This window comes from Ambystoma mexicanum, chromosome 2q (assembly GCF_040938575.1).
Source record: "Ambystoma mexicanum isolate Mex_15411 chromosome 2q, UKY_AmexF1_1, whole genome shotgun sequence".
In the NCBI taxonomy this organism is placed as follows: Eukaryota; Metazoa; Chordata; class Amphibia; order Caudata; family Ambystomatidae; genus Ambystoma; species Ambystoma mexicanum.
The window spans coordinates 1,353,386,157-1,353,408,716 of NC_090924.1; the positions used below are offsets into that span (position 1 = coordinate 1,353,386,157).

Below are 22,560 nucleotides of genomic sequence, written 5' to 3' on the forward strand. Positions count from 1 at the left end.
AATGTCTTTGTAACACATCAACCTTTAAAATTCAGACCTCTTCCCCATTAAACGCTTAGCCGCGTTGATCCCAACACTTCAGAGTCTTTCATTTGCTTTGTTCTTTGGCTCACACGTCCTCTTCCTTCCTTCTTCCAATCAGCTGCTTTCCTTTGTTTACAAACTTCCCTGGGCTCGGCCTCCTCAGACTCGGCTCCTTCAGTTCTCGCCCACAAAGCAGAGCCTGTCGAGCCCGGCGCTTTCGCTTGTGATCAGCTGTCTGGGCGACACCTCCTCCACACAGCTTCCAGAGCGGACGTCGTATCCCGCTGACAGGCTGTTGTCCTTCAGCGTAATTTCACATGGCGACAACGATCGCCAAGACTCTTCAAAGTGCAACGGTGCATAACTTCACACGGCGACAACGATCGCCTTTTCAGAACAACGAAGACTCCTCTCAGAGCGCAACGGCGCTATCGGCTTCTATCATAATTCAAAAAACTCTTCTCCATTAACCCAAGAAGCTCAGATATTAGAAAAAAGCACCTCACCAACATCTTCCTGTTGCATAAACATAACCATTCCCCATCATAGAACTAGGGCATTCATTTCCTGTTATTTATAAGTATTCTAGCACCCGGCAACTAGGACTTCTAGCACCCAGAAACTAGGACTTCATCACACAGCCCTACTTGCCAATCGGTTAAAGCCTGCCATTGGTGGTCTGATATAGCCGGACCACACAGGGTATGTCCCGGGGAGAAGCTGTGCCTGGAATTTGAGGAGACTGCATCATATTATTGATAGGACCACAGTCTCTGACAAGTCCCTGGCAGCGGCCTCGCTAGACGCAATAAAGGCCTTCGACTCGGTCAGCTGGGACTGGTTGCATAAGAGTCAGAATGGGTCGACACGTCTCCAAGAGCTGGGAGCTGCGACCAGGCACAAAACAGGGATGCCCGTTGTCCCCCATGTCATTTATTCTAGTTCTGGAGCCAATTGCAGTGTTTCCAATGGTGGAATACGCTAATGCTGGTATTTCTGTAGATGGCGAAACACCTGTGGTGTCTATGTATGCCGATGATATGCTGCTTTAGGTACGGCACCCTGAGGTTAACTTACAATACTTGCTAGATGTTCTGGACCATTTAGCTGCGTTATCTGGCATCACAGTCTAGATAAATCCTGTTTGTTCTCTCTCGCGGGCTTACGGGGTTGGCGCCATGAGCAGCTCCCCAGTCTGGCGCTACATTGGTCGGTGGACACCTTTCGATATCTAGGGATTAACATCAGGCATGAACCCTAGGTCCCCTCACAAATATAACATGCATGCTGTCCTTGATCAAATAGTGCAGTCCATTGCTATTGGGACCGAGGTTCCCCTGTTGATGACCGGCAGGGTGGCCCTCTTGAAGATATGGTCCTTCCCCGCCTCCTCTACCACTTTGTCAATATTCCTTTTGCAATACCCAGGAAGTTCTTTAATGGGCTGAATTCAGTGGTTCAGATTCGTGTTGGTTGGTGGTAGGAACAGGATTGTCCTAGGCACACAGCAGGGAGCTTTTGAAGACGGGCAGGGGGATCAGTATACCCCCCTTCAAATTGTATTATCTCACAGAACAGATGCAATTTGTGATGGGATGGCTAGCTGATGAACCAACACTGGATACAACGCTTTTACCACCCTCGGTCCAAAAAGATTTCTTGAAGGAGGTACTTTTGGGTGCCATACGCCCAACTTGGCACTGCCCCGATTCCACCTAGGTTAGGGAAGACATTATGGAGCTGTGTCTGGCAGCTGGTGGGCATTGCAGATCAATTTTCCCTGCACTTACCCATGGCTGCGGTACTGTCTGATCATAAAAGGGTGAGGATGTGTATCAGAAAATACTGGGTGAACGGGGTGGCTACTGTAGGCGACTTGCTCCTCGAGGGCAGACTAGTAGGGTTTGAGGAGTTGGTGGAACGCTCTGCCATCTCAGTTTCTGACTATATTCGGTTGATACGGCTCATAGGGGGATTGATGGCCTGAGTCTCAAGGCAAGACGGATGGCGAGCCAGTCTTGTCTGTTATGTAAGATATGTCAGAGGGCAGACACGTGATAGATTGCATGAGCTGGTCCATTCTCAGGCATACTTGACAGTAAGAGCGCCGTGGGAGGCAGACCTTGGTAGGGGCTGTACGGATGACAAAGGGGTGCGTGCGCTGCTCTATGCAAAGAGAGTTTCTAGAAATGCCAGTTTCAAAGAAATCCAATGGTAACTTTTACATAGGGCATACATGACCCCCACCAGGCTTTCCTGGTTCCTGGTTAAGGGGACACAGGGCTGCCCCAGGTGTGCATACGTGGAGGCAGACATCGTTCAGGTTCTGACCGGTCATACAGGGATTCTGGTCCGAGGTGACAGAGAGGGTATTTAAGGGAGGTATAGATATATGTACGTGGCTGCCTGAGGCCTGCCTGTTAGGACTATTTCCACGCAAGCGGGGTGCCGCACACCTAACCAAGATGAAAGACTTAATTTGTGTATTGGCTTAGCCTAGAATTGCAATGGCATGGAATCTGGGGGGGGGGTCCTATTTGGAAGCATGGTGGGGGGATCTCTGGAGGTTGGCAATGGAGGAGACTGGTGTGGCGCAGGGCTCTATACAAGGGGTTGAGCAGGGCAGTGCGGACAATGCACAGTGGAATGCATTGGTATAAGCACTGTTTGATTCAGACGCAACACTCTCAATAGATTGAGCACATTGCATTGGTGGGCTTGATTGCTGGGCATGGGCTGGGGGGAGGAGGGGTGTCCCGGGTACATGGGTAGGGAGGGCTTGGGGGGGGGGCGGGTTGGGGCGGAAGTTGGGCATCGTTGGGGGTGGGGGTAGTAGTTTGCTTTGGGCATTATTGCCATCTCCTTAATGGCCCCCTTTTGGGTGGTTGCTATGCTCTTTATGCCCGGTTGTAGTGTATGTCGCAATAACATAATAAAGAGTTACAAATAAAATACAAAAAAAGTTTCATTGGAGAGATCTTATTCATACCAGTTAAGATGAAAGACTAGGACCATATGAAAGGAACGAGAATCATTATTTACACACTCATACTCGTCCCAGTCAAACCAGAGTAACAAAAGTGTGTGAGGAGAATAAGGAGCGGTACTGGAACAATCCTACTCGTCTCATTCAAAACAAAGTGTTACAAATATATGAGAAGAGTGACAAGCATTACTGGAGAGTGCACACTCGTGCCAGTCAAGATGAAAGACTAGAAACAGATGAAAGGAGCGAGAATCATTAAACACTCATACTCATCCCAGTCAAACCAGAGTATTAAGAATAAGTAAAGAGAGTGAGAATCAATACTGGAATAAGTGTCTTCAACCCAGTCAAAGCAAAGAGTGGACATTGAATAACATTAAATCTTTAACTATGAGGGAAGGGGAAGGTACAAAGAACCAACAAATCAAACAAGCAAGGTGTGTAAAGGAGAAGAGGAATAGCCCTAGAGAAAGGATAAGCCTACAAAGATCCAGTGTTAGAACTCTGGGATTTGATAAAGATAGTTACCAAGAAATATTTAGAGATACACTATTGAAGTTGACTTGGTTTTGAGCCAGCTCACAGGAGAAGGATGTCATTCTCCTGTGCTTTGTGATATTCTAAAATAGCGGTGGGGTCAGAGTAGGGTAGATTTTGGACAGTGGATGGATATTGATTTTGGACTAACACTGACGACTGACAAGCACCCTAGTTAGTTTTGTTAGGCAGTGAACACCCATAGTAGAGGGAAAGTCAGGAATTTGGTTATTTACATGCAATAAATATAAATTGAAATGGCAGATGCAGGGCCATGTCAAGCATCCTCAATTGCCACACATGGCAATGGAGGAAAGACTTTCTACTAGACTGGTCTTCTCGGTCTCTAATGTTGAGACTGTTTCTTCACCACAAACAGTAATTAAAACAACATTTTATAACACATTTCTATTCTGTGCATTATTTACGGATTTTTGCTGGCAGCACAGATTGAATTGTACCCGTTTTACCATGTACACACACTAATACAGCTGGGGTAGCACACTTCCTGTTCAAAGAAACAGACTATGCTTGTTGGTTGGTTGCACTCTGACTGAAACAAAATCAAAAGATTACACATTTTTTGCAAGTATAAAATCATCAAGAAATATTTTCAGGGAATAACGATCTTAATATTCGAAAACCTATTTGTTTGGCGAGGGTCTTCTGGAATCTTACCTTTTTTTTAAACTTTATTTATGTTTTATCCTTCAGAGAAAGTCAATCGCAAGACACAAACTCAAACTGCCCAAAAGTGGGCCAGGTAGTATGTGCCAAAACAACCCTGCCCTCCCCGACCCCGCCCCTGTCTCCCGCCTGTCGCAACACAAAGTTTCAGTAATGTTCAGTAACGCCTTGTACTGATCATTCACGCCACCTATCACATGGTGTCCTTTGTCCAGTGGTCCCCTCTGCGGTCAACCTGGTGATGAGGAAGAGGAGGAGTTGCGTTTGGAGTTCATCAGATATGCAACATAAGGCACCCAGATGTCTGGGGGGCGGGCATGCAAAGGTAATGTTTTAATGAACTCAGTCTCCATGTTTTGACAGTAGAGAATATCCCTCTGCCTCCCCGCTGCCAAGGGGGGGCGGGCCCTGACCCCAGGCCATGGCCACCCTCCTCCGCGCCAGAAGCAGCAGAATGTTCGTGAGTTTCCTCATCGCAGGTGTCAAGTGTTTGGCCAAGCAGCGCCACTGTGGGAATAGGTGTTAACTCTTCACCAATTATCGCCTCCGTCTCCTGAATGACTTGTGACCAAAAGTTGGACAGCGCTGGGCAACTCCAGGCGAGGTGGAGATCGTCTGCAGCTGGTTTTCCGCACCTCTCGCACTTTGCCTCTGACTCTGGTTTGTGTATGTACCTTTTGGCTGGGGTGTAATAAGTTTGGTGTAGGTAATGGAAGTGGATCAGCTTAAACCTTGAGTTCAGGGCAACCCTCTGAGTCTGACTGAGTACGTATGACCATTCGTCTTCGGGGATGGTGGCCTGTAATGATATGATATGATATGGCATTTGTAACGCGCCTATACACAAGTGTTTCAAGGCGCGACGAGGCAGGGAGGGGGGAACAAGGGGAAGACAGACAACGATCCTACTAGGCCAGGTGTCATTCAGATCGCGCAAGTGCAGAGGTAGGGGGAAGGGAGAGGTGCATGGGGAAGGGGAGGGGGGAAGTGCATTACAAGGTAAGTAGAATAATAAATAAAAGGGCCAGCTGGTAGCAAGTGCAAGGTAACTGCAGAACAAGTGCTGGGAAGGGGGGGCTGTAGGGATACAGAGACAGTCCCGCAGTGCAGGGGTTGCCAGGGAGGCAGTGCAAGTGGAGAGTGGCTGGGCCCAGGACCGAGGTCGGTGAGAGTGGCCCAGTTGCAGATTCAGTGCAGTTTCAGGGGAACATTAACAGGGGAGGGGGAGAGAGAAAGCAGAAGCAAAGAGGAAGGTTTTGAGGTGCTTCCGGAACCAGAGATGGTTCTCCTCAAGTTTAAGGGGGGCAGGAAGGCTGTTCCAGAGGGAGGCCCCTGCCGCGGAGAGAGACCTACCCCCAGCTCGTTGCTTCGAGAAGCGGGTGACCCTGAGGGAGTTGGAGACGGATGAGCGAAGGGCTCGGGAAGGAAGATATTTAGGAAGAGAGAGTTGAAGGTATTTAGGCCCCAGGCCCCAGAAGGCTTTGTGGACAATGCAGAGGGTTTTGAACTTTATCCTCGCAGCCACTGGGAGCCAGTGTAGAGATTTCAGTCCTGGAGAGATACGGTCCCTGGGCTTGAGGCCAAGGACAAGTCTTGCAGTTCTGTTCTGGATGAGTTGCAGAGGGCGGAGTGTGGAGGCAGGCAGATTAAGATAGAGGCTGTTACAGTAGTCCAGCTTTGAGAGAACCAAGGCTCGGGAGATAGCGAGCTTCTGGGGGAAGGAGAGGAAGGGAAGAATACCTCTGACGAGGTGAAGCTGGTAGCGTGACTTCTTAGAGACGTCAGATATATGAGGAGAGAAGGAGAGTGTAGAGTCGAAGATAACCCCAAGGTTTTTTGCCTTGCATGTAGGTGCAGGAAGAGGGCCAAGAGAGGCCGGCCAGAGAGCTGCAGGGAAGGAGGGAGTGGGTGTGCCGATGAGCAGAATCTCAGTCTTACTGGCATTAAGGCAGAGGTCATTGGCGGCACACCATTCCTGGATAGCAGACAGACAGTCAGAGATGAGGGAGGGAGAGGAGGAGGCCGAGGGTAGCCTGAAAATGAGCTGGGTATCGTCCGCATAGCACTGAAAGTTGGGGCAGAGAGCGGCGATGCGGTGGGCAAGGAGTGCCAGATACTGGTTGAACAGCCAGGGGGAGAGGTTAGATCCCTGGGGGACACCACAGGTGGAGAAAAAGATGTCAGAGAGGAAGGACCCGAGTTGGACCTGCCCTTTCCCATCTCTCTTTCGTGCGTGGGTGGGTTTTCCGATGTTGTGTCTGTTATGAGGGCTCTATATATGGAGGATACCAGTTTACCATCCCCCTGAGCTTGGATCACACCGTGGAGCAGTGCCCATGTTGGAGGTTGGTGTGAAAAAGATGGAAATAGAGCTTGGATCACATAGTGTAGTCTAAAGTATACGAATATGTCTAAGGGTGAGGTGCTGCCTCTCTCCTTGGCCTGTTGGAGTGATAGGAATGGTCCATCGATGAAAAGGTCGGCAAGTGTCTGGGTTTGAGTTTTGTCAGCCCATTGGAGGAACACTTTCTCATTTGTGAGGGGTACCCCTGGAATGAATTTAATGGGTAGTAGCGGAGGGATCTAATTGTTACGCCGTATTTTTTGGCTATCTTTTTCCACACTGCGTAAGTGGTCAGCACCACATTTAGTGTGGTGTGCGGGGTTGATTGTTGGCTGATTATGACTGCTCTTAATAGATTGGGAGAAGCCAGGGTACGTTCTATTTGTACGTGGGGCCTGATGAAGTCAGAAAGTGTGCCGGTGCGGCTCAGTAGTATCTTAGTATCTTTCTAGATCAGGGAGTGCGAGCCCGCCCCTCCTTGTCTGGAGAGTAAGCGTCACGTCGGCCACTCGCGCTGGTTTACCGGCCCAGATCAACTCAAGTATGAGACTTTTTAGCTTCCCCAGGTAGTGCCGCGGAAGTAAGAGTGGGATATTTGTGAACAAATAGAGGAGTTTTGGTAAGATCATCATCTTAACCAGCGATGCTCTGCCCCAAAGCGCCAGCGGCAATGCCTTCCACCTGTGTACCTTCTCTTGGAGAGTTTTTAACGTGGATTCATAGTTATCCTGAAAGATGTCTCGGTGGTTCAGTGATAGCAGGATCCCGAGATATCTGATGTGGGTGTTTTCCCACCTAAAGTTGAAGTCATCTGTGCATTTTGGGGTATTGGGAGTCAGGGGAAATATTACCGAATTGGAATGATTGATTTTCAGGCCTGATACCATGCTGAACTTTATCTCTTGCATTATAGGGTTGAGATTTTCAGTGGGGTTTTGGAGGAATAGCACCACATCGTCGGCATAGAGAGAGATGATCACTTTGTGGGGACCCAAGGAGAGCCCCCTGTGGAGATGTCGAGTGCGCAAGCCCGAGTCCAGCGGCTCCATCACTAGTGCAAATATTAGCGCTGACAGTGGGCACCCCTGTCTAGTCCCGCGCTGAAGGACATGTTTCGATTTCGCCGAGCACAAGACAATGGTTGATTGGGATTTGTTATATAGTAATGCTACACGTTTTAGAAACTGGTTACCCAGGCCATGGTGTCCGAGGACCGCAAATATAAAGGGCCATTCGACAGAGTCAAAGGCCTTTTCCGCATCTAGGAGGATTGCAGCTGCCTATTGAGTGGGCTCTATCGCCGCCATGGCTCCGAACACTCTCCTGATCCCGAATGTCGTGTTGCGACCGGGTATAAAACTAGCCTGGTCTGCCAGTACCAGTGCTGGCATCAGAGGCATTAGTCTATTAGATAAAACTTTGGCAAGTATTTTATTATCTAAATTTATTAGGGAAATCGGTCTGTAGGAACCGCATTCTTCGGGGGGCTTGTCTTTTTTATGTAGAAGAATTACATTAGCTTCCCTTAGAGTTTGAGGGAGGGTGCCTGTCTCCAGTGCCTCCTCATATACTCTCAGGAGGAGGGGGGTTACCAACGGGGCGAATGTTTTATAGAATTCACCAATCAGGCCATCGGGGCCGGGGGCTTTGGTGTTGGGTAAGCTTTTTAATCACTTCTAGGATCTCTTCTTGTGTAATGGGATCGTTCAGTGGTTCGCGCAGTTGACGCTCCACCCAGTATAGTTCCGTGTCTGCTAGATAGTTATGTAACAGTTCCGCGTTATTTGTGTGGTGTGTGCTGTATAGGTTTTGATAATAGGAGTGAAAGGTGTCAAGTATTTCTGATTCAGTGTGGACTAGGGACCCTTTTGGGGTGTGGATTCTTTCCACCAGGGTGGGCTTTCTATCTGCAGCAATCAGGCGGGCTAAGAATGCTCCAGGACGTTGTCCATCGCCATATTGGCATATCTGATGGCCGCATCGAAAAAACCTCACCTCCCGCTCTGCTAGTGCCCTAAATTTGAGCAGTTCTTCCTTGATTTCTGCTTGGGTGTGTTTGGAGTTAGCATCAGCACACTGTTGCCCTAGGGCTTTCAAGCGTTCCTCACTGGCCGTCAGCTCGCGTCGTATCGTCTTTAATATTCAATTTTCTTTGGAAATACACACTCCTCTTATATAGCACTTTGAAGTTTCCCATAGTATCCCTGCCGAAAAGACTGAATTTTGATTGCTGTCTAAAAATGATGTTATCGCCTCATGCAGCTCTGCTGCAAAAGCCTGGTCCGTCAGTGCTCTGGGCTTGAATCGCCATTGTGGCGCAGTTGGTTTAGTATCAGGGAGGTTACAGTCAAGTGTCACTGTGGCGTGATCGGAGAACGTCTTGGGGAGAATCTGGCAACAGCCCCATTGGAGAATGCTGTGAGCTGAGACGAGCAGATATGATATATGATATGATATGGCATTTGTAACGCGCCTACACACAAGTGTTTCGAGGTGCGACGAGGCAGGGGGGGGGGACACAAGGAGACAGACAACGATCCTACTAGGCCAGGTGTCATTCAGATCACGCAAGTGCAAGGGTAGAAGGGAAGGGAAAAGTGCAGGGGGGAAAGGGAGAGGGGAAAGTACAGTACAGGGTTAATAGCATACAGGATAAATAACAAGGGCCAGCTAGTGGCAAGTGCAGACAAGTGCTGGGAAGGGGGGCTGTAGGGATACCGACACAGTCCCGCAGTGCAGGGGGTGCCAGGGAGGCAGTGCAGGGGAGAGTGGCTGGGCCAAGGACCGAGAACGGTGAGTGGCCCAGTTGCAGATTCAGTACAGTTTCAGTAACTTTAGCAGGGGAGAGGGGGAGAGAAAGCGGAGACGAAGAGGAAGGTTTTGAGGTGCTTCCGGAACCAGAGATGGTTCTCCTCAAGTTTCAGGGAGGCAGGAAGGCTGTTCCAGAGGGAGGCCCCTGCAGCGGAGAGAGATCTGCCCCCAATTCGTTGTTTGGAGAAGCGGCTGACCCTGAGGGAGTTGGAGGCGGATGAGCGAAGAGCTCGAGAAGGGAGATATTTAGGAAGAGAGAGTTGAAGGTATTTTGGCCCAAGGCCCCAGAAGGCCTTGTGGACAATGCAGAGGGTTTTGAACTTGATCCTCGCAGTCACTGGGAGCCAGTGTAGTGATTTCAGTCCTGGAGAGATACGGTCCCTGGGCGTGAGGCCAAGGACAAGTCTCGCAGTCCTGTTCTGGATGAGTTGCAAAGGGCGGAGAGTAGAGGCAGGCAGATTTAAATAGAAGCTGTTACAGTAGTCCAGCTTTGAGAGAACCAGGGCTCTAGAGACAGTGAGCTTCTGGGGGAAGCAGAGGAAAGGAAGGATACCTCTGAGGTGTAGCTGTTAATGTGACTTCTTAGAGACGTCGGATATGTGAGGAGAGAAGGAGAGTGTGGAGTCGAAGATGACCCCAAAGTTTTTTGCCTTGCAGGTAGGAGCAGGAACAGGGCCAAGGGAGGCCAGCCAGAGAGCTGCAGAGAAGGAGGGAGTGGGTGTGCCGATGAGTAGAATCTCAGTCTTACTGGCATTAAGGCAGAGGTCATTGGTGGCACACCAGTCCTGGATAGCAGAAAGACAGTCGGAGATGAGGGAAGGAGAAGAGGAGGCCGAGGGTAGCCTGAAAATGAGCTGGGTATCATCCGCATAGCACTGAAAGTTGGGGCAGAGAGCGGCGATGCGGTGGGCAAGAAGTGCCAGATACTGGTTGAAAAGCCAGGGAGAGAGGTTAGATCCCTGGGGGACACCACAGGTAGAGAAAAATATGTCAGAGAGGAAAGACCCCAGTTGGACCCGGGAGGGTCGATTGGAGAAGAAAGAGGTCAGCCACGCCAGAGCCTGACCAGTGATACCCAGGTTATCACGGAGACGGTTGAGCAGGATGGTATGGTTGACAGTATCAAAGGCAGAAGAGAGATCAAGCAAAATAAGAACACATGGAGTGTTGGAGTCAAGGTTCGAGAGCAGGTCCTCACGGATGTTCAGGAGAGCAGTTTCCGTGCTTCTGGCAGCTCTGAAGCCAGACTGATGGTCATGAAGACTACCAACAGATTCAGCATGGAGATTAAGCTGGGAGATGGCCAGTTTCTCCAGGAGCTTGCCCAGGAAGGGAGTGATAGAGATTGGGCGATAGTTAGCTGGGCAGGAAGGGTCAGAAGTGGGTTTCTTAAGAAGGGGGTGCACCAGGGAGTGCTTATGCGAGAGCTGGATTGGTGGACTGCAGAGTGAAAACTATACTCACGTTTCTCCCAGTTACTGTGCCTCCATATGTCAATCAGATTGTATGCTTTGCAGATCTCTTGCACTTGAAGGCTAGCTTTGGGTGACTGCGCGGAGGTGGTTTGCGATCTGCTTTTTTGCGGGTCGAGGTGGGTGTTGAGGTCGCCGCCCCAGATGATGTTTGTTGGTTCATTCTGCGCGAGTCGGGATAGGACCCAACCGAAATTATTTGGACCATACACGTTGGGGCCGTATGAATTTCATGAGCGTGACGTCTTGCCCTGCTATGATGCCTTGTACCAACAGGCCCCTGCCTTCACTGTCTTTCTCCACCCTCTTCAGGCGGAAGCCGACTCTGGTGTTGATGATGGTGGCTACCCCCTTGGCGTAGGATGAGTAGGAAGAGAAATAGCGGTGACAACCCACTCTCGGGCCTATAGGTGTTCTTTTTGTGGGGGTGAGGTGTGTCTCCTGTATCATTGCCACGTCTATTTTGTGCCGCTTGAGGAAATGCAGTATCTTCCTTGTTTTAGCGGGAATGTTACCTCCCCTAATATTCCAAGTTGCTACTTTGAATCCACCGTGTGGGGCCTCTTTTCACGCTGAGTTGGGACTTGACCAGACGTGGACCGTCATGGAGTGGCGTGTTGTTCTTAGGCCAAAACGTTTTCATTGGGTTAGGTGTCAGATGTGGCGGGATGAGGTCTAGCAGGGCTGGGGTCAGCCAAAATGTAACTATCACAACTTTGATAAACGGTACCTTACACGGACAAGCCCCAACTTGTCCGTTTGATGCCCCCCCCCCCAAAGTGAACATAATACTGCTGCGCGAGAGGCGCTAGTGACCTCCCAGGGGAAGGTGCTCCTTTTAACTTGGTGTAATGAATCCTGTCATGCAGTGCCGCACTTCATGGCTGTTCTCTTATGTTACTGTGGCCCCTGGAGGGTTTCTTTCAGCGCGTTCCTTTCTAGAGGCCGTCCGGCCGCTGTTTGAGGCTGTGCAGCCATGCCGGTCAAGGAATATGGTGGTGTCTTCGGGTGAGTTGAAGAAGTGAGTTTTCCCTTCAAACTGAATGCGAAGCCTAGCAGGGAAAAGCATTGAGTATGTGATTTAGTTCTCCCGTAGCCGAGATTTTACAGCTGTAAAGGATCTTCTTTGGGCTTGGACTGCTGGGGAGAAGTCGGGGAAGAGTTGGATTGTGTCCCCGTCATATTGAGGAGTCCCTTTCTCTCTTGCTAGTCTCAGGATGGTATCTCGGTCTTCATAGTTTAGCAGTTTCATAATTATCGGACGGGGAGGCACTCCCGGCGCTGGTTTGCCGGTTGGGATCATGTGCGCCCTTTCAATCACGAATAAGTGCGAGAGAGCTGTGTCGCCGAATAGGGCTCTGCACATTTTTTCCATGTGGTCTTCCATTTTGTTGGGTGTTGCTTGTTCCCCAACTCCTATCTCTCTTATATTGTTGCGTCTAGATCGCCCCTCTAAATCCTCGTTCTTGGCCATGACCGTTCTCATTTGGTTCTCAAGAGTGGACACTCTTGCAGTGAGTGAGGTTGCGCCGTCATCCAGGTCTGAGATTCTCTGTTCAGCATTATCCAGTCTATATTTATGTTTGTCCAAGCGGCGTTGCAGCAGGTCTACTTTGGACGATAGCGTATCCATTTTGCTGTCTAGATTCCCTATTCCTGTTTTGAGATCGAAGAGTATCTCACGGATGTCTACTTGCCGCTGGTGGTCGTCTTCATGTTCGTTGTGATTGAGCAAGGGTTCCGGGCAGTCCTCTTGTCTTGGGGCCTTCGACGCGGGACCAGAGTCGTTATTAACTTTCCGCTGTGATTTATCGTTTTTCCCCATCTTGGTGCTAGACTCTGAGCCTCTTAGCGTCTCCACACTGCGTGGGCCGCAGGGAAATGGAGTTGGGACGGACAGCAGGCTCGTGTCGTGTGAATAGGGGGAGCGATCCCGTAAGATTGGGGCGTTAGGCGCGTTTGTTTGTTACTTGGCGCTTGCTGGTGATACCTCGGAGGCAGTGAGCGTGAGGGAAGTGAGCGCGGGGGACCTTGCCTTATCAGCACTCCGCCCCCCTCTGGCTGTTGCTTTCCACTCCAAGAGTTTTAACTTTTAAGTGTGCGACCGAGCACCACGTAGGAGGCTGTTTACTACTACTCTCCTCCCGCCAGCCATGCTCTAATGCGCACTTCTCATGCACCCCCGTGTGTGTGCGTGCCTTCGCCGGGGCCCTCACTGCGCCTCTCACCTCAGCGGGCGACCCCGCCAGGAACGGCTTCTTCGTCATTGGCTTGGCTCCTCCTACGATGCGGCCCCTCCACCGCGGCACCCCGGCGCCCCCACACGCCGCCTATGGTACCGCTGCGAGGCCACTGATCCCGTCTGCTTGACCTGCTGGCTCTCCCAGCCCAGCTGGCCTCCTCACGCTGCGCGGGGATTCCGGCACCCGCGCGCCCCGAGCCAGGGGTGGCGCTCTGCAAATTTCTCCCAGGGGCGGGGGAGGGTACCGACCGCAGCTCCGTGGGCTCCGTCCGGAGCAGGCCTCTGCTGCCTGGAGTCTCGGGACACAAAGAGCGTTCGCCGCCGAAATTTCCCGCACAGGCTGCGCAGAGATTGCTGGTGGACTTGTGGCTGTGTGATAGCAGCGGCAAGATGGCGGGATTGCAGCGTTTGAAACAGGATTAATAAGGAGCTTCCAGGGAGCTCACAGAGGAGCCGCCATCTTGGGTCGTCCTCTAGCGCCCTCTTTTCTGGATCTTACCTTAATCTGGCTGGGGTTGATACAGTGGAGAAATCAGGATAAAGGACAGAGTAGAACGGGACAGTGAGGTTTTTGGGATACTGAGGTTTTTAGGGACCATCTGAACTTCATTTGGTTGGGTCGACTGTAGGATGGAAGGGTTAGAGTTCCTCAGTGAGATAGATTAGACGTTAATGTATTTTTCCCTCAAAATTATAGTATTTTAAATGATTAACAAGTAGCGGTATTGAGCAGCTGAACCCGGGTCTATGGAAGTGAGTTAATGTTTAACAAGAATATCACATTTTATAAAGCAATTTCTTCTGGATTATACCCTCTTTAAAGCACTGCAAAAATAGTAATTACTTAATTTAATAATGTTTTACAATAGAGTCAGGTGTAGTACGTTGAAATCTATGTGTTGCTTAATCTGCAACCACTGCAATGACTTCAAAAATGAAGTTGGAGGTACAATTCTGTATACAATGTATTTTCTTTAGTACATTACATGGGGAGCAGCATAGATAACGTTGCAATAATCTACACTATATAAACACAATAAATACAAATACAATACACGATGCAGGATCACTGTAGACAAATTCTTTGACATGAGTTACAGGTAACAGAAGGCCAAATTTATAACTGCGTAATTTGCAATAAAATATTATTAGGAGACAAACAGTACACCAAAGATGAAAACTTCTTTTGAAGGCTGTAGGCAGCAAACCCAGTGCAGGGAGCCATGTGACTGGCAGGCAGCAAGGAGCCATGGGACTGATTAGGAAAAACTAAATTTCTGAAGCATGCAGGCAGAGCCAGCTGGAGATAATCAGCCAATCCTGGGAGTGAAGAAAGCGAACTGTGACCAATGATGACACTTACCATTCTCCTGTAATTCGAGTCGGCACTGAGTCATCAGTGTACATGTGGAAGCCAAATGAAACTGATAATGATATGGAGCAACAAGGCCACACAGATGTTTTGTCATCATCCAGACCTTTGGCCTTCTGCAGGCGATGAAGGTGGAAGACGCTTGCCCTCACATTATGTTCAGTTTGAGAGGAAGGACCTAAACCCATTGACAGCTTTGGCGTTAATCCCCAATTACTTGTTCAACAACCACCTCAGGAACATCAGTGGTAACATCCTCCTCCATCAATTCTATGCCAGGCAACAGTCCACTCTACCTACTCATCACCAGGAAAATATATGGGGCCTCATTACAACCCTGGCGTTAAGGGGTTAACGGCGCCGCAAAAGGTGGCGGCGCCGTTAACCCCTTAACGCCTGATTACGAGGTCCCTTTGCGGGTTGGCGATTTTAACGCCTGTTTTTTGCAGGCGTTAAAATCCAACCCGCAAAGGGACCTTGGTGCTAAGTACGGTGCCGCAATTTGCGGCACCGTACTTAGCACCTTCCCCATTCCCATTGAGCCCTATGGGGCAAAAATGGGAATGGGGAAGGGCCCATGGTGAATGGGGAATTACTGCCCGCCAACCTTGGAATGGGGCGGTAATTCCGCCATTCACCATGGCGGACCCCGGCATGGACCATGGTGCAAATAGCACCATGGTTTAGCGCCGGGGTCGTAATGAGACCCATGGCATGGAATTTTTCCTCAAGCTCCATATCCACAGAAAATGGATGGCACACACATAGCCCCTTCACCACTCCCATGACACTTATTCCACAGGTACTATCCCCATCACCTCAAACAACAAGTCAGACACTGGACAAACAATTCAGGGTGTCACCTTAAACTACTAATACACTGGTAAACCACAAGACAATAGACTGCCCGCACACACACACCATTGAGGGGTGAAGGAGATAGAAAAAGGAAGTCACGACTATTTAATGCACACTTTAGGAAAGCATAATACTCATAATCCCAGCAGAGTTGTACAGAACAAGCATTTAGTTGCATTTGGATACACTAAGCTAAATAGCTAAACGAATAACAGATTGTGGTTTAAAGTGTAGCACATGCTGTTTATGGAGTAATGTTAGGGAGAATTCTCTGTTAGGGCTAATTTCCCAAACCTAGTGAGTCCCCCAGCAGCTTTGCTGGATTTTTGGGGTTTATTTTTTTCTCCTGCTAAGAGTGAGACTCGTTTCCTCCCACTCTTAGACATGATTTGAGGTGTTCCTGTGACTTTGTATGTGTTCTATGGGCTATGGGGTCCTTTACCCCATAGGGTTTCATGTGTTTTTGATATGTGGGTTACACAGCACCCTCCGTGCCGTAACCCAGGGGTGTCGTAGCGACCCCCAAACATAGACTCCATACCCTGGGACTAACTACTGTCTCCCAGGGCATGTAAAGTCACCATTGGCTTTACTAGTCTTAAATTGTGAACGGAACCAGTAAAAACCATCATATTGTGGACGTACTGGTCGGGGCAATTCGATTGCCCCGGGGTCTGTTGTTCGAGGGGGCACTGTCCATTCCCCCCCGTCTGAGTTTTGGCTGGTGGCAGTGGATACTGCTTTTTATATTCGACTGTGAATATATTCCTATGGGATTTTCCCATTGTTCGAGGCTATCACTTTTTAATTTAATTAATTTGCATATTTAAGTAACTTTGGGTCTCACCCTAAGTTACTAGGGGAATCCAGACGTGGACCCCTTGCTCACTATTCTTAGAGAGACACAGCTCCTCCCTACTGATGAGGTCCAACCAGACCAAAACACGTGTCTGGGGATGCTGTTGGTACTCTTGTTCAGAGGAGAATTACCTAGCATTTCGGTGCTGGACAGCCCCAGGGCAGGACAAAGACTGATATGTTTAGGATATTTCTTCTCTGTGAAAGTTAGTGAGCTAAAGACTCTGGGTAAGTCTCTCGCAACCAGTATTAATGTCTGGCAGAGGGACTCCCAGGACCCCCCCTTGTTAATTACCACTTTTTAATATAGCCTCCAACATACCGCCGGTTTATTAATTTAATATAAATTCACTGGTTGGTATTTTTTGCCGAAACTTGCTCTTTGTTCCACCTTTTGGCAGGCTTCTCCACAGAAGCTTCCAAAAGTGGTGCCACTCTGTTTGGGTACCACAGGGGGTGTGGGAGGGGGTTTAGGCACCCTGGACTGAGTTGCCTCGGTAACTCAAGTCGCACTCTTGTGTGATTGGCCCAAGTGGTGAGCCACCCGGCTCACCACTTAGCATGTTTGAGTGACAGCTAGGCTGAATGAATGGGGGTTTTCTGCATAAAAGCAGGGCTTTGGGGACTGGAACTTCAGACGTCGCCACAGGACCTAAAGAATCCGAGGAGGGAGAAGCCGAGCCGACCTGCAATGACGACACCACCAGTGGAGCCCTGCTGAACCGTATCACCACTTTTACTGACGACAGAGGAGATCTCCAGTCCGGAGAGTCTTCTTCCTTTGACTGGTGGGGATAACCAGTTTACCCGCCTTTTCGCCTTCCTGGACAATCTCGTGGCCACCTTGCCCGTGCCAAGCACCCCGGCAACCGGAATATCACGATTTACCACTACCCCGAAGAAAAGGGTAGTACCTTGTAACCGGAGAGCTCCGCGGCTGGTTTCTTCCCTGGCAGTACAGCGGCCTTCATCTTTCCTCCACGTCGAGACCTCCTCTTCCTCTGGACGAAACACCAACTTGCACCCGCTGCCAGGAACAACTGCCCCCGGTGGAGCGTCCATCCCATTTCAGGTACTGTGTCCCGCCTGGCTTCCCTTGCGACAGATCGTTCGGGGTGACAGTAAATCCTCGACTTTCTAACCTGGGTTAGCCTGGGGCCTGTTAACTAACTTTTCCTGACTGGATCTCAATCTTTTGTGAACTGTCTACAAAGACTCTTTGGGCATAACCCCACTGTGTGATCCTGGACACATTTTGCTTGCTCTCTCTAAGAGTGGGCCTGGCATTTGAACTTCTTTGCTCTCCAGTAGACTTTGCCTAACCTGCCTAACTGTGGTTCTTTGAAAGGTATTGAAATTGTGTGCTTCCATAACTTTGCCTTTTCCCTCCCTTTTTCGATAACTTATTAGAGTGCCATCGTATGTTAAGCGCTCACCTCTGTCTGAAAATAAGTGGTGTTTCTCACTAAGACTTGTCTAATAAGTAATTAGGGTTGTATATATATAATAGTGACTGTGTATTGAATTTACTTACCTCTTTTTGTGCTAGTGTATTTACAAGTGTGTCTTTAAATAAATAATTATATACTTTTACACCAAAGCTCTGGTCAGTGTTTGCTTGTGCTACTGTATCTCTGTACCTATTGTGTATATTCTATATACTGCCTAACTCATCTTGAGAGAAGCCTGACTGCTCAGCCACAGCTACCAGGTAAATCTGGGTGGTACGACTGCTACCAATTGGGTTTACTGCCAACCACCTGTAGACCTAAATCTTTTGCAGTGGTCCCTAAGGGAACTGCACAGGTTTCTGCCTAACAAGTAAGAAGTCATAAAATGATCCGGTGAACTCTCTCTTTGCCTTTTGTCTATAGAGAAATGCCTTATGAAAACCACATATTTCACGTTGATATGAGCAATGGCCTAAAGACTCCATGTGGACTTTTGATAACCGTTGGAGCATGTGCCCAAGGCTGTTTTTGATCATTGCCCTCTGTTCCTGACCCTGTCTGAGGACCTGAAGGGGACTCTTCAGACCAGGAAAGCCAGCCTGCCAGAGCCTTAAGGCCAGTGGCATGAGCTACCTGGAGGTTGATAATCCATACCCAATGCCCACCAGAGTAAATTGAATATGCTGGCCATTGAAATAGTAATCCTTCCCTAAATCCTGTCGCCTTTATGTCCCAGGCATGTGAAACTGCCCCTTTAACTTCGAGGGAGTCAGGATATGTAGGAGAAAGAATGAAGCAGCAGCTCTGTAACTACTGTGGAAAACGGGAGTTGCTCGGAATAAACATGGTGAGGCCATGTCAGCACCGGCATGAGAAAACAATACTATAGTGAAAGATCCCACTTACCCGCTCAGGTTTGTGAAAAGGAATGTTCTGTGGCAGAGAAGACCAGAGAACTAAGGAGCCAACACAGCCAACAAGACCGCAGGGAATGCCACTATCCCAGAGAGCCAATGTAGAGCTGGGACTCCTGTCCGGACTCAAAGATGGCCACCAGGCTTTGGAAAGCCTTGGAAAAGCAAATACAAATTATTTAAAAATGCAAAATTGAATGGTTACAAATGGCTTGGCCTTAAATAGTGCCAAAACAGAACTTCTCTTAGATGGCTCAGCAAGTGAACTTGAGAAATTGGGTTCTGACTATAAGAAATGTAATTTAGACAACTGTGTCATTGAGGTTCTGAACAAGGTGAAGACTCTAGTTATCTACCTAGACAAACACCTGAACATGAAGGCACAGGTCAATAGTCTGATTTCATCATCCTCGTATTTTATCAAACTCTTTCATCATCTGCGCCCACTTATATCCGAAAAAAATTCGGAAACCTTGGCCAGGGCCATAATAGGATCCAAATTGGATTATTGTTGTAGCCTGCTATGCGGTATCCCACAATCAGACTTTCAACGCCTCCAGGTGAACCAAAATGGGGCGGTGAGAGTGGTTAAAGGCCTCCAGGGAAGAGATCATGTATCTGAGGCTAGATAAAGTCTTCATTGGCTCCCGATCAGGGCAAGGGTGTCCTTTAGGCTTCTTCTAATCACCCATAAATGTATTATGGGTCAAATGCCAACCTATTTGACAGAACCCACTGTCATCGAACATAGTATCAGGGCCCTACGATCAGTCAACGCCAACCTTCTCAATGTTCCTCGAAGTAATTCTAATAAGGCACAGCATGGGGCCTTTGGCCTGGCGGGTCCCCTGGCTTGGAATGCCCTTCCGCTTATGCTAAGAACCATAGCCGCTACAGAACTTTTTAAGAAGCAGTTCAAGACTGCTTTTTACTTAGTGCTCTCTACTCTACTATCTGAATTTATGTGCCTCTGCTGAGAAGCCTCTGATCTTCTCCGTCTCTCTCTGTGATGTATGTTAATTGTATGTTAGTCCGTGCCTGTCAGCTCTCGGGTACCTGGTGCGCGTTATAAATATTGAACATAAACATAAACATAAACATAGGATGACCCTAGGTGGGTACCATTACTACTGCCCATTACAGCTAACAAATAAACTGAGAGGCTCAGAGAAAATTAGATAAATGTTAACCAATCGCAAATCAGAATAGAGAATACCAAATCTGAGGAACTATATAAAAAGGCTCAAAAGGGCAGAGAAGGAGGCAATATCTGGAGTGAACAGAGTGTTGAGGTTTGACAAAGCATGTCCTTGACATTAGCTGGCATGCCTAAATGAGTTGAGCAAACTAAAAGATCTAAGCAATGTAAGGAGGCTGAAGCTGCACACAACTAACCACTCACACCTTGTAAGTACTACCATCCACTGCACACACCAACACTCACCAAACTCTACACCTCTGAAGCTAGCTTGTGACAAACAGCCCAGTCACAACCCTCAACTCACTATCCTCCCCTCTCATGACCTCATAAGTAGCAAATCAAGCAACATACATACATATAAGAATCTGTTCTGAATGCACGTAGACCAAGTGCCCTCACCACAGCTCTCATAGAAATAGAAAATGTGCTCTTTCAATATACACCCATCAACATTTCAGCTTTCACTATGCCTATTCTCCCACCAAATTCCCCTCCCCATTCTCTTATATAAAGTAGTGCCAAGGGGCCACCAAAACGGCAGAATTGTGCGTTACTTTACGTAATAGTATAAAAAATAATACGGCTATTTGAAATTGAATCCAGGCCAGAATGCTAATTTCAAATCTCTTTAAAAGACCCTAAAGTCCATCTCACCATCAATTACGTAATAATGGTTAACTGGGACCAATTAATTAAAAAAAGGGTTCGATAAACCAGAATTGAAGAAAAATAATAGCAATATAAAAATAACCTTACGATTTGTTTGCAGCCCTGGGAAAAAGTTGCAGCAACACACATAGGCAGGTTGTGCATTGCAGCCTTTTTGATATAGGTCTTCTGCAATGAAGCCATATAATACAACTAGCAGCATTTGCAATAATATAATGGAGCGTTGCAGCACATGTTTCTGCATGTGAAATGTTGTTGCATGGTTACCACGGTTGCAGCTAGCATCATGGGTGGTGTGAGGAGCCAGGAATGAGACGCGGACACAGAGAAGTCATATTTGTGGTAACAGACTTCTTAAATGATAAGCGGTTAGAAAATGTCTCACAGTCCCACCTTCTAAGGGGTATTTCCCTACCTCAACCAAAACAAAGGGTCTATCCAATGTCAAGAGGTGCAAAGTAAAACTGTCCAGTGTCCGAAATCCTATCCTTGCCCTCACATTTTAAAGTAATTCTAATGTGCAAAGGGGTAATGTCTCTATTGTTGAAAGATGCACAAATGATCAAAAGAAATATAAAGGCACTTCAACACAAAGGTTCCCAATGGATAAGTTTCAGGGGGAAAGTCTCCAAAAGGCACAAACCCTCCTTGCAGGTTTCTTGGTTAATAACAAAAACACTTAGTATTTAGATTGCATACCTGGTGTACTCCCATACCAGGTTCTTTTCCCTTCAACTTCACTTCATTCACAGTCTTGGGTTTACCTGGCATATTCCTGTGCCAGGACTTCTTTGAGTGGTTTATTTTCTACAATTGCAAACTTAGCTTTGGCCTGGTATACTCTCCTGCCAAGGCTTTAACTGTACGTCACTTTACACACACCTGCAGGCTTGTGCTTGCCAGGTATACTCTTCCTGCCAGGGATTTCAACGTGGTACACTTTAAACACAGTTGCAGATGTGTGCTTGCCTGATAGACTCTTCAGCCAGGGGTTTCAACGCAGTACACTTTACACACACTTGCAGACTTGTGGTTTATGGAAAAGGTCACACGGTGAAGGGCTCGCTTTCTCTCTTCTTAACCTCTCTCCCTCTCCAGGACTCACTGCTCTTAGAGAGGTACAGCTTCACCTCACTGATGATGCCCAACAAGGCTGAAACACGTGTATGGGGTTGCTGTGGCACTCTTGTTCAGAGGAGAATTGCCTAGCATTTCGGTGCCGTACTGCCCCTGGGCAGGACAAAGACTGATATGCGGGAAAATGTCTTCTCTGTGAAAAGAACAGTGACCTAAAGACTTGGTTGAGACTCTCCCAGGGCCATCCACCCAAGAACAAGTCAATGGGCTGTGTTCGTGCTGGTAGAGAGATTCCCAGACCCCCCTCTGTTTTGCATATCAAGTAACTTTGGGTCTCACCCTAGGTTACCAGGGGAATCCAGATGTGGACCCCTTGCTCACTGCTCTTAGAGAGGTACAGCTTCACCTCACTGATGATGCCCAACAAGGTTGAAACACGTGTATGGGGTTGCTGTGGCACTCTTGTTCAGAGGAGAATTGCCTAGCATTTCGGTGCTGGACTGCCCCTGGGCAGGACAAAGACTGATATGCGGGGACATTTCTTCTGTGTGAAAAGAACAGTGAGCTAAAGACTTGGTTGAGACTCTCTCAGGGGCCATCCACCCAAGAACAAGTCAATGGGCTGTGTTCGTGCTGGTAGAGAGTTTCCCAGACCCCCCCTCTGTTTTTCTTTCAACATGATACTGGAAGAGTTCTTTAGCAGGTTTTGTGGGCAGTGGGAGGAAGCTTTTACAATAAGACATAAAAGCTTGCGATACAGAGGGAACGTCCCTAAAAGGGAAAGGGGGTATATGCCTTCATCCGATTATGCCATGTTATCCCCCTGAGGGGCTCCTCCCCCCACGTGGTCCTCCATCATACAGCCACCCCAAGTTCATGATCAGTTATTGGCTGCTGTCCCCTGGCCAAATGAGGAGAGGCTATTCCCGGGAAAGGAGTGATGGCATCATCAGATTCATCACAGTGGTGTTAGCTCACGAATATGAGTGCCACGAATAGAAGAGCTGGGAAGAATTGTGAACAACTTAATACCCAGAAAACAATATCAACAAATATA

The 22,560-nt window shown here is 48.4% G+C and overlaps 1 protein-coding gene across 7 annotated transcripts in view; it reads right to left on the minus strand.

The window, feature by feature from the left end:
- The window catches only part of TCAIM (T cell activation inhibitor, mitochondrial), a 722,456-nt gene that overhangs the window by 176,826 nt on the left and 523,070 nt on the right, over nt 1-22,560 (minus strand). The gene's annotated exons all lie outside the window — the stretch shown is intronic.